The sequence below is a fragment of the Capricornis sumatraensis genome, chromosome 19, assembly GCF_032405125.1.
Source record: "Capricornis sumatraensis isolate serow.1 chromosome 19, serow.2, whole genome shotgun sequence".
Classification (NCBI taxonomy): domain Eukaryota; kingdom Metazoa; phylum Chordata; class Mammalia; order Artiodactyla; family Bovidae; genus Capricornis; species Capricornis sumatraensis.
The window spans coordinates 21,884,756-21,895,016 of NC_091087.1; the positions used below are offsets into that span (position 1 = coordinate 21,884,756).

General features: G+C 44.2%; 1 non-coding gene across 1 annotated transcript; it reads right to left on the reverse strand.

Moving 5' to 3' along the window:
* Nucleotides 1-8,173: 8,173 nt before the first annotated feature.
* LOC138095657 (U6 spliceosomal RNA) lies at nucleotides 8,174-8,276 on the reverse strand. Its single transcript, XR_011146401.1, has one exon. It is a non-coding gene; the product is annotated as a U6 spliceosomal RNA (small nuclear RNA).
* Between the last annotated feature and the right edge of the window lie 1,985 nt (nucleotides 8,277-10,261).

Consider the following 10,261-nt stretch of genomic DNA (forward strand, 5'->3'; position numbering starts at 1 on the left):
AAAGTTCATTCAGGTTTATGTCTAAGATGGTATGGAAAAACCCAAACAAACTTTCTGGCCAGCCCAATACAGCCTTCACTTTGTAAATGAAGAAATTTCAGAACAGGAAAGTAAAATGACTTCCCCAAGGTCAGACAGCTAGTGAGTGGTAAATGTGAGAACATGGAGAGAGAAATATAAAGACTCAGTGTAGAGAAACTCGGGTTGGAAACTTGGCCCCATTATCTGTTAGCTGTGTGACCTTCTGCAAGTTACTTAAACTCCCTGAATCACATGTGCCTCATTGGAAAACATCAGGTTAGCTGTATCATCGGGTTGCTGTGAAAGCTGGGTGAGTCCTGGAACTTTGAGTTTCCTGTAATTGAAGGACTAGTCATTTGGATGAACCCTCTTACTGAAAATAACTAAGCATTCTGGATAAATTTTCTTTTCATCTCCACAAAACCATCAAAGAACAGATAAAATATTTTTTAAAAAGTTCCAGACCGAAATCTAAAAGGCTGCAAGAACTCAGAGAAGTAAGCAGAGGCTCAGCATCACTTTTCTTCTGAAGGCATCTGTTAGTCTGGATCATCTGAGCTGTGAAAATGAGCTGTGGTCTTACTGGCTTCTCAGGACAAGGCGGAAAGAAGTCAGGGCCAGGGATTTCCAGAGCTTCCACAGGCACTTTTTCAAAAACTGGTGAAACTGAAGTGAACCAGCCCTTCCCATACTACCCATCCTTGACCGCAGAGAGTGAGGTCTTGACATTCAGCAAGAGTCAGGAGGAAAGAAGAGAGGACAACTGTCTCTAGAGGGTTGTAACCATAGGCTGGCATTTTTGCAGATGCACTGCCTAAATCTGCATTGCTGGTGGAGTTCAAAAGCTCAGGCTGTGCACTTAAGATTGTACTGCCTGGGACTTCCCTGCTGGCCCAGTGGCTGAGAATCTGCCTTCCAATGCAGGGGACTCCGGTTTGATCCCCAGTTGGGGAACTAAGATCCCATATGCAACTAAACCCGTGTGCCACAACTAGAGAAGCCCAAACACTCCAGTGAAAGATTGTGCAGCTAAAACCTGACACAGCCAAATTAATTAGCTAATTAATTTTTTAAAAATTGAAAAGAAGAATACAGTGAGAAAATGGGAGGAGAGTAAGAAAAGTAGGGTGGAGGACGGCAAAGGCAGGCACTGGTTGTGTTCTGTGCTCCGCTGACTGGCTCCCGGCTCTTCACCTACAGACACCTGCTCAGCTCTGCACCAGCAGGGCCTTCCACTGTAGGCATCCCCATGCTCTCTGGAGCTGGATGGCCCAGGCTCAAATCCTGACTCTGCCACTTCCTGACTGCATGATGTTGGGTAAGTCATTTAGTCTCTCCGTCCACTTTTCTCATCTGAATAAAAGGGATAGTCACAAAACTTCCTATGGTTTATTGTAAGGATCAGATATGTTCATGTCTAAGGAATGTTTACAGCAGTGTCTGGCATAGAGGAAGTATAACTATATGGTAGCAGGGATGATGCTGATAATTAGGATGATTTTTTTAAAAATTATTTGGCTGCACTGAGTCTTAGTTGCAGCATGTGGGATCTAGTTCTCTGACCAGGAATCAAACCTGAGCCCCCTGCTTTGGGAGCTCGGAGTCTTAGCCACAGGACCACCAGGGAAGTCCCTTGGTGATGATTTCCTGAAATGATAATTTGCCCCTTATTTAGTTGGCAAGATTTTTATTAATCCTTTACGATTTGGGTCATATTACCTGCTCTGTCAGGCGTCTCTGTCTTGGTGTACCATAACCTTCACATATATATCTCTCCTGGAATCTTTATCACAGCTATTTGCAGTGTCTGATTGACTTTTCTGCCTCCCAATGGCACTGTCATGTGGAACTAAGTCTTATATTAATTGCATCCCCAGCTGCTAGTACAGAGCTTGACACATAATAGATGCCTAGTTAATACTGGATGAAGGAAAGAATGTATTGATGATTTCCCCTTGCCTGAGTGGAACAAACTTTCCTATAGGAACTTTTTTTTTTAGTCTCCTGTCATTTATTCTGCCTTCACTTGAAACAAAAAACACAAAATTCAGCCTGTTCTCCCATTTGAATCGTTTCTCTGGACTGCAGTCTTCTTACGAGCAGTCCCTGTATCTCATCTACTTAATTTAGACCTGCATGAGACATAGAGTGTCAGGAAAATGACTAAGCCATCATAAAAATGGTATTGGCAAACAGATTGGGCCCATGAGTCATGAGACCATGAACTGAGGTGTTCATAGATTCCTCCTGTGGGGATGTGGACTTCAGTTGACTTCCTGGTGCCGCTCTGGTCATGGATCAGAGGGCTGGCTTTACAGTCCCAGATCCACTCCATTTTGACTGAGCAAAATGTATTCTCCCTAAACTTTACTTTCCTCCTCTGCTAAATGGGTTTACTAATACCTACCAAGTAGAGATATCATGAAGCCAAGAAGGTCATGCAAGACATGTGAAGCGGCTTTATCAACGGCCATGTGCTTTAAAAATGTAAAAATGGGTGATTATATTTGTGCTAGAAAATTCCCAGTCATATTCTGGGTGGCCAGTTCTCACCCTTCAATGGGTGGCTTCTTGCAGAAGCCTTCTATCAGTTTTATAAACACAGCAAAGAGCTTCACCTGGGAACAAAGAGACCTCATAAAACTTTAGAGACATCTCTGTTTGGAGAGTTTGGCAAGTGACTGAGCTTGGTTCCAGAGGAAACAGCCCTGAGGGGACCTGATTGGGGAGCACGTAGGAGAGTTCACACTTTCCCCATGACTCAACTCGCTCTGACGCATCCATCCACAGTAACAAGTGGAAAGAGGTTGTAGACTGCCCCAGCTGGGTGTCTGAGAGCAGAGGGAAGCCTCTGTGAAATGACATGGCTTGAAAACCAGCTCTGAATGTAAGAGAACAATTTCAGCTAGAGATTTTAAACAATCTTTCCCAACCAAGAAGAATCAGATCACGGTGAGGCAAGAGCGTTGGAGGAATCACAGGACATCACCTCCAAGTCATTAAAGGCCAGACTCTGCATCCTGAATTTAGTGATGTATTTGCTCATCCTCATTATTAATCTCACAGAACTCTTTCCTGCCCCTTTTAGAAAGTCAGAGAAATTTCATAAAGGAATGAGGCAATTTCATTTTGGCATTGCCTGGGTCCATTAAGACCGTATCCTGCAGCCAGGAAACAACTCGCACGTTCGTGAAATTACAAGATACCAGAAGTTGGAAGGAATTTGGAGAACATTAATTGGAAACTGAAACCCCAGGGTGAAGTGGCACACCCATGGGCAAGCAGTGAGTGGGACCAGAGGCGACATCTTCACTCCCAGCCCAGGGCGACAGAACTGTATCCTCTCAACCTCCTAGAGCAGAAACCTTGAGAATCCAGCTGCTTCCATTTGCTAGCTGTGGTCCAGAGATAGGGTGCATCTAGGTTCTAAATGCACTCTTTTATCTAAACAACCTAGGAACACTGCCAAGGCGATTCATTCTGAAACCTGCTACCTAAGTAGGCTACATGATGTCATCATCTGTCTGGAGAAACTTCCAGTCATTACACTCATTGGAATTGCATCAAGCATCAAATATATTCACCCACTCAGTCCTTCTCCTTACCAAGCAGGCTTTTTCTTCTCCGTAACTTCTTCCAAACTGTCCTAGACCGTAAAGGAGCTGGAGAAGACCACCAAGACTTGCTGACAATGCTCTAGATCCCGGTTTAACTTTTATTTAACTGAAGAACAGGAAAAAATAAGTTCAAGTACTTCTCTAAGCCAGATGTGCTCCATTCATCCCAGTTAATCCTCACAAGAGTTTGATAACGACAGTTGCCAATTGAGGAGACTGAAGCAGGAGATAAATAACTTTCTCCAAGTCACAAATTTAGTGAGTGATATGGCCAGTGTGGAGTCTTTCCGTCTGCAGTGGCGCCTGATCTGCCATACTGAAGGTTAACGAGCGTAGCGCAGTCCATGTGTGTGTATGCTGTGTCGCTTCAGTAGTGTCCAGCTCTGTGCGACCCCGTGGACTGCAGCCCACCAGGCTCCTCTGCCGTGGGACCAGGGCTGCCGTTTCCTGCTTCAGGCGATCTTCCCGGGCCAGGCATCCAATCCGAGTCTTTTACGTCTCCTTCAGGGCAGACCAGGTCTTTACTCCTAGTGCCACCTGGAAAGTCCCTGAGTTATACCTGGATTTAACCTAAATTCAAGTCCATTCTGGGCCAGATAAATCTATCCTTTGTGCTCTAGAGAAAAGCAGCATGCCAACTTCACCAAACGCTAAACTAGTCTAAGATAATTTAAAAAATAATGATTTAGTTAAGTGATTACTGTGTTCCAGACAGTGGGCTAAGCCTTTTCAATTAATTACTGCCTGGCAATCATAGAAGAGAATTATATGACAGGCATACCTCGTTTATTGCCCCTCACTTTATTGCACTTCATACGTAGATACTGCATTCTTTACAGACTGAAGGTTTGCAGCAGCCCTGCATCAAGCAAGTCTACTGGCACCGTTTTCCAACAGCATTTGTTCACTTCGTGTAACTGTGTCCCATTTTGGTAATTCTTGCAATATTTCAAAAGTTTTCATTATAATTATGTTCGTTATGCGACCTGTGATCTTTCCTGTCACTATTACAAAAACTCATGACTTGCTGAAGGTTCAGATGATATTTAGCATTTTTTAGCAATTAAGTATCTTAATTTAGTGCTTCTCTGGTGGCTCAGTGGTAAAGAATCCACATGCAGTCCAGGAGATGCCGGTTTGATCTCTGGGTCAGGAAGGTCCCCTGGAAAAGAGAATGGCAACCCACTCCAGTATTCTTGCCTGGGAAATTCTATGGACAGGGGAACCTGGCAGGCTACACCCCATGGGGTCACAGAAGAGTCAGGCATGACTGAGAGAGTGAACACACACACAGAGAGAAAAGAAGGAAATCACTCCCAAAATACAATAAAAATGTAGAAATGGAAACAAGAATAAAAATATAAGAAAGGATTAATTTGGGAGATCCGTGACTTAGTGATTAAAAACTAACAACAGTTTTTAAATTAAGGGATGTGTTTCTTTTTAGTAATAATGCTGTTGCACACTAACAGACTGCAGCATAGTATAAACCTAACTTTCATATGCACTGGGAAACAAAATTTCATGCGACTCGCTCTATTGCAATATTCGCTTTATTGCGACAGTCTGAAACCAAATCAATAGTATCTTCAACATTTGCATGTATTCAGATCATCCCTATTGTTGTTGCTGTTCAGTCACTCAGTCGTGTCCAACTGTTTGCAACCCCATGGACTGCAGCATGCCAGGCCTCCCTGTCCTTCACTATCTCCTGGAGCCTGCTCAAGCTCATGTCCAGTGAGTCGGTGATGTCATCTAAATATCTCATCCTCTATCATCCCCTTCTCCTCCTGCTTTCAATCTTCCCCATCAAGGTTCCTATTGTTAGCTGCCTAAATTACCCAGCCAGAAAGAAACAGAGCCATATGCCCAGAACCAGCATGCCATGATGTCACCTAGTTATAGAGAATAGCAGAGAGGAAGTTCTATTCAGAAGCTTTGGCAGGCTTGGGAAGATGAAACTGCAGACCAGTGTCTAGACATAGAAACCTTGTCTTCAGCATCGTCTCTCCTGGACTGTGAAGGTAACAATCCAGTGACCTAAGCTCCAACGAGAGGCCACACCTTGACTTGCTCTGTGCTGAAATAACAGCACCTAAGAGACTTCTCACAGACTTGATGGACATGAGTTTGAGCAAGCTTCTGGAGTTGGTGATGGACAGGGAAGCCTGGCGTGCTGCAGTCCATGGGGTCACAAAGAGTTGGATACGACTGAGCAACTAAACTGACTGGAGCGACTAAACTGACTGAAGAGACTTCTAGCTCTTGTTCAGTGCAACCTACCCAGAGAAAGGTAGCCTTGCCCCCTTGTAATAGTCACCAGAAAGTTCACACTTCAATAAAAGTACAGGGATGGTCCCCACCTTGTATGGGTGAGAGTTTCAACCTTTCTTCCAACCAGTCTATCTGGGGAGACTGGATTTGTTTTGGTTACCAGCGCTAGTAACAGGTCAAAACACTGACTTGATTGACCTCATTCAGTTGCCTAAGAGCCTTTAGACTTGTTATCTCATTATCTCCATACAATCTTTCCTTCTGTGCAGGTAAATTGACATGTAGGAGATGTTCCATTCTTTCTCTGGGCTTCTGCTGGGGCCCTTTCTCCTTGCTAATCTCTGTCCTTAGAAACTTCCCTGGTCTTCCCTAATGGTCCAGTGGCTAAGACTCCACATTCCCGATATAGGGCACCAGGGTTCCATCCCTCAGGGAACTAGATCTCACGTGCCACAATTAAAGATCCTGTGAAGCCAAATAAATAAAAATTTTTTAGGAAAAAAAAAAAAGGCGAAAAAAAATCTCCCTGACTTTTCACACCCAGCTCTGGTCACACCTTCACTCTACCTTGGCATTTGACAAGCAGGCTATTATTTTTTGTTCACAAGTTTTTAAAATTGCTTCTTTTGCATGTTTTATTTATCTTAAGTCAGAAGCTTCTCAAGGGCAAGGATCTTATCTTTTATTTACTTGGTTTCCCACCCCTGACACATAGCATTCTCTTCACACATGACACATTGCCTGGCCACCTTTTGTTTCCTCTGGCCCAGTCTCCAAAATAACGAAAAACATCACACAAGCAAATAGGGGAAAAGTCTGGGCTTTCCAGTCTATAGAAAAATAGATAATTCTCTCTGGGCATTTAGTTTCTTGATTGCTAATCAGATTTCACTTAAGCATTAGTGACTTTTAAAAACAGAATTAAGACTTACTGAAGACCTCAGTGTGCCAGGTTCTCACACACATTATTTCAGTTATCCTCATGACAGCCATAAAGAGCAATAAATGTTTTTCTCATTTTGGAGATGAGAAAAATGACTCTGAGATATTTAAGTTATTTTCCCAAGGCCTTCTGAATTCAAAGCCCAGTCTAATTCTAAACCCTATCTTCTACTCAACTGCACAGCCCCCAGCTACGCCCCAGGGCTGACTTGCTCGACCTGCTCATTCCTCTTCATTGACAGGCTTATCTGTAAGTTGCATAACATCGACTCCAAGGGAGAATGATAATGGCCTCCTGATAAAAGGGAGTAGGGAAGAGGAAAAAATTTTTCTGAGACTCCACTGTGTGCCAGGCCATATGCTAGCTGCTGCCTTTTCTTCTTTGATAATCTTGTTGTTCAGTTGCTCAGTTGTGTCCAACTCTTTGCGATACCATGGACTGTAGACTACCAGGCTCCTCTGTCCATGGAATTTTCCAAGCAAGAAAACTGGAGTGGATTGCCACTTCCTACTCAAGGGGATCTTCCCAAGCCAGAGATCGAACCTGCATCTCCTGTATTGGCAGATGGATTCTTTATCGCTGAGCCACCAGGGAAGCCTCTTTGGTGTCTTAGCTGTTCATTTTTTTCAAAATACTGTTTGATGAAGTTTTTTAGTTTAATATAGTTGAACCCATCAGTCTTTTCCATTATGATTTAAACTTTTTGTATCTTGTTTGAGAATTCCTTCCTCACTTTCATGATCATAAGATATTCCTACAATTTCTTTTAAGTTTTTTTTTTGTTTTTTTTTTTGTTTTTTTAACAGAGAAGATTCAATTTTGACTCTTTCATGCTAGATCTGTTTCTTTGGCCACTTTTGTTATTATATTCACACGAAATGGCCCGCCGCAGAGAACCCTGCCCCTTTGCTAACATGCTTTCGTTCAGAACCCTGTCCACCTATAGATGGCAGGAAGGAAGGAATGAACATATTCCCCCTGCCTGAGGCTTGCCATTCTAGAAGATACTGGCAAGAGTAAATAGCTTTTTTACTTTGTTTTCTTACCTCCCCCCATCTCTGATATGTGAAAGAACCTGGCATCCAGACCCTGACAAGACGATTATTTTGAGACATTACTCTGCCATCTTCTCAGTCAGTTGGCTTTCCCAATAAAGTCGTATTCCTTGCCTCAACACCTCATCCTTGGATTTACTGGCCTCTCTGGGGCAAGCGCTGCCAGCTTAGACTCAGTAACACGTTTCCATGTGTCCCCTCCCCTTTGCACTGCCTTCCCATTCAGGTCACCACAGAGCGAAAACATGGAACGCTTCACGTGTTCAAATTTCAAGGATGAAATTTGCCTGTCATCCTTGTGCAGAGGCCACGCTAATCTTCTCTGTATCATTCCAGTCTTAGTATATGTGCTGCCAAAATGAGCACTATGCCAGCCCCAGCTTCTTTATACACATTCACTCTTCCTAGTCACCTCATTGTGCAAATAAGAAAACCCAAGCTTAGGAAGTCACATGATTGCCTCGATTACCCCCACAAGTGTGTGTTAAGATCCAAGTGGTTAGGACCATCTAACCCAAAGCACAGACATGGAACTTCCTAGGAAAACAGTGGTGTTCTACTAAAGTAATGGGCTCTGGGACTTCCCTAGGGGTCTGGTGGTTAAAAACCCACTTGCCAGTGCAGGCGACATAGGTTCGATCCCTGGTCTGGGAGGGCATATCCCACACGCCTTGAGGCAACTAAGCCAGTGTGCCACAACTGCTGAGACAGTGCCCTAGAGCCCGTGGTCCACAACGAGGGACACCACTGCAATAAGAAGCCTGCACACCGCAGTGAAGAATAACCCCTACTCGCCACAACTACAGAAAGTCCACGCAAAGCAATGAAGACCCGTCCCAGCCAAAAATAAATAAATACACGTTTAAAATAATAATTATAAAAAAAAATGAAGTAGTGGGCTCTGTTTTCAGAATTTAGGACTGAAATTTTGGCAGATTGTCAGACCCAATCAGTAACATGGTATTCCATGTAAGTGGAATAAAACTCTGAAAGCCACAAACTGGTGACATTGATGATGTCAGGCACTATTATGATGATGTGGCTCTCCGAAGACCACAAGAGGAAATGTAGGAGGTGCCAAGCCGAAACCACACAGCCAGCCATCCTCCAGGGGCTGACTGCCCATGAGTGTGCTGCCCATACATCTGTCTGGTGGCAAGAGAGCCCAGAAACCACCAGTCCCACTGGGTAAGTTTAAACAGCTATCCGCAGGCCATCTCTTGGGGAGAAATTTCTTCCGAACCACCCTTTGGGCATGGAGCTCACTGGATCAACATTGCACACAATGGAATAACACAAATCATTTTAAAATCAGAGATACAGCAAATACTTATTGCATTCTCCGCTTAGCAGTCATTTATTTCCTTCCTGAAACACCCCAGGTTTCCTCTGAGCCCCGCCCTTCCCTGCTGTCAGTAAGCTGACTCTCCCAAGGACGCCAGGGGCAGGCAGGTGACCCGGCCAGTGAATCAGAGCGCTGTGTTCTCTTCTGGATCACAGTTACGTGCCCAGATGAGCCTGCAACCTATGATATCCAATGAGACTTTTGCTTGTGCTATAGGTAGAAGGACTCCGTCTCTTACCTTCTGGGTTTTCACCTGGCAGGATGTTGACTTAGAATTGAGAGCAGTCAGTTTCCCTCTGTGCAGAGCTAGAGAATGAAGTCAGCACAGAGGAGGGACTTCCCGGGTGGTCCATTGGTTAAGACTCCATGATCCCAATGCAGGGGACTCGATCCCTGGTCTGGGAACTAGGATCACACATGCCTCAAGCAACTGTATATATATATAGTAGAGCTAAACCATATATGTAGTAGATACATATATATCTATTATTAAAAAAAAATCACCACAGAGGAAAGCAGAGATACTGCTGTGGACTGAATGGCTGCACTCCAGCCCCAAACTCGTATGTTGAAATCCTAACCCCAGTGTGACGGTACCAGTTAGTACCAGTTAGACTTTAATGAATAAAATAGACTAATAGGGCCTTTGGGAGACGTTAGGGCATGAAGGTGGAGCCCTCATCAATGGGTGAAGCTCAATGTCTTTATGAAAGAGACTCCAGGGCTCTCTTTTGCTCCTTTTGCCATGTGAGGACACAGTGAGAAGACACCCATCTGTGAAGCAGGAAGCCAGCCCGCATCAGACACTGACCTGCTAGCACCTGGATCCAGCACCTGGATCTCAGACTTCTCAGCCTCCAGAACTGAGAGAACTGAATGTCTGCTGTTTAAGCCACCCAGTTGGACTTCCCTGGTAGTGCAGTAAATAAGAATCTACCTGCCAATACAGAGGACATCGGTTTGATCCCCAGTCCAGGAAGATTCCACGTGCTGGGGAGCAACTAAG